Here is a 2500-nt window from a genome sequence, read left to right as displayed (position 1 = left end):
GTTAAACACTTGTAAAAAAAACGCAGCTATTTTATTATTTTTTTTATTATTATATAAATCGCAGCATATTTTGTTATTATATACATGCACAAAAAACACCCATTGGGCGAAAGGGAATCCGGTTTCTATTCCGGAACCCGGCAGCGGAACCGCATACCATTCGGGCCCTCGTAAGAGTGTTCGTCGGGGTAACCCAAAATGACCTGGAGACGCCGTCGGGAGATCCGGGGAGAGTTTTCTTTTCTGTATAAGCGTTCGAGTTCCCTGGAAACCTCTAGCAGGGAGATAGGGTTTGGAACGCGAAGAGCACCGCAGTTGCGGCGGTGTCCGGATCATCCCCTCGGACCTTGAAAATCCAGGAGAGGGCCACGTGGAGGTGTCGCGCCGGTTCGTACCCATATCCGCAGCAGGTCTCCAAGGTAAAGAGCCTCTAGTCGATAGATTAATGTAGGTAAGGGAAGTCGGCAAATTGGATCCGTAACTTCGGGATAAGGATTGGCTCTGAGGAGCGGGGCGTGTCGGGCTTGGTCGGGAAGCGGGTCTGGCTGACGTGCCGGGCCTGGGCGAGGTGAACGGCTCTCGTGGCTGGGATCCGAGCTCGGTCCCGTGCCTTGGCCTCCCGCGGATCTTCCTTGCTGCGAGGCTTCCGTGGCGTTTCCCATCGGTGCGGTCGTCCTCTTCGGCCGCCATTCAACGCTCAGCTCAGAACTGGCACGGACTAGGGGAATCCGACTGTCTAATTAAAACAAAGCATTGCGATGGCCCCCACGGGTGTTGACGCAATGTGATTTCTGCCCAGTGCTCTGAATGTCAACGTGAAGAAATTCAAAAAAGCGCGGGTAAACGGCGGGAGTAACTATGACTCTCTTGACCTCACCTCCCAGAGCTAGGGCAGAGAGGCCCTTGCATTGACTGGAGTCGTGGTACAAAGTGCCCAAATAGATAAATAAATAAATAAGACATAATCGCTACATTCTGGAGATGAGTACGTAGTGCTCCTTAAGATATCGAAATTTTTAAAACAGTGTGGTTGGAGTTAGAGACAGACAAGGCAGGGGCTTCTCTGCTCTTGGATTGGATATGACAACTAGGCTATGCATTTGGATATGATTAGGTAAAATTGGACAAAACAATAACGATTCACAAACATATAAAATGTTCGATAGTGTAGAAGAAGAAGCCTCGGACGTAGAGGTCCCCGGCCCTGGGGCCTCTGCGGCGGACTCGTCCGCTATGAATAGGAGGGCCATTGTTGACGACCCTAGCAATCCTAATGGACATGAGTTTGATTATCTATTGGATCTACCATCGAGTGGACAGATACGCTGCCAGGCATGCACTGGCAATGATAGACGCTTCCTAGGGGAGAACGACTGGATCAAACATGCAAATGAACACCACCCTGACCTGAAAGTGGGTTGGAGATGCAGGGGATGTGGTAAAACCTTTCCAAAAATTCATAGCTGCAGGTGCCACATCCCCAAATGCAAAGGCAGGGTGGAAACAGAAATAGTGACGGGATTCAGTTGTTCGACCTGTGGGAGCGTCTTTAAAACCCAAAAGGGATTGTCGCAGCATGAGAGAATCCGGCACCCGGCTGTGAGGAACCTAAAGAGGTTGACACTAGCAAGCGGACCCTCTTCTAGACCGGTCACTAGAGCCTCGGTCTGGTCTGAAGAGGAAACACAATTGCTCATTCGCTTGAATGAGCAATATAAGCATGAAAAACAACCAAATGCAAAAATCCGCCAGTTCCTCACAACCAAAACTCTCAAGCAAATAAGCGACAAAAGGAGGCTCCTGTCCACTCGAAGGTTCGAGAGTGTGGTAGAGGAGCCAGACTCCGACTCATCATCCAGCGGATCAGACTTTCTAGATGCAGTAGAGGACCCCCTGGATGCTCAGGATGAAAGTGATTGGAAAGAGGGCTTCAGGTGGGCAATCCTTGAGAATCCGCTGGGTGATGACCACGAACTAAGGGGCATAGAGGAGTCAATCGCGATGCTGGCCGGATCGGAGGAACCACACTCACTAGAGATCGAGCGAATTTTAGAGAAATTATTGGATAAAATGGAGCTAGAAAAAGAAAATACGAACAGCTCAAAGAAAAGAAAAAATACTGTACGGGCAAATAAAGAAAGCGACCGCACCCGGTACAATAAATTTAGATTCGCTCGATTCCAAGAACTTTACAATAAATGCCCCAAAAAATTAATAGATATGGCGGTCGCGGGAGAGAGGCTTGAAAAGAGGAAGCAGGTGGAGCTTCCTGATAGAGCAAGCATAGAAAGGCTCTATGGTGACCTGTGGGGTAAAGAGGGACCCACTACAGGTCTACCAAAACTCGATGGGGGACCGAGTACGCTCTCTCCTTTAAATGAAATATGGACTCCCATCTCGACTAATGAAATAGTCATGAAGATGAGGAGAATCAAGGGCGATACGGCGGCGGGCCCCGACGGTGTCACCAAGGCCAGCCTGAAAAAGGCGGGAATCTTAC

At 49.4% G+C, this 2500-nt stretch overlaps 1 pseudogene; it reads left to right on the top strand.

Moving 5' to 3' along the window:
- The window catches only part of LOC143263466 (large subunit ribosomal RNA), an 8342-nt pseudogene that overhangs the window by 2017 nt on the left and 3825 nt on the right, over positions 1-2500 (top strand).

Source organism: Megalopta genalis, unplaced genomic scaffold (genome assembly GCF_051020955.1).
Source record: "Megalopta genalis isolate 19385.01 unplaced genomic scaffold, iyMegGena1_principal scaffold0627, whole genome shotgun sequence".
In the NCBI taxonomy this organism is placed as follows: Eukaryota; Metazoa; Arthropoda; class Insecta; order Hymenoptera; family Halictidae; genus Megalopta; species Megalopta genalis.
This window is presented reverse-complemented; position numbering and strand designations above follow the sequence as displayed.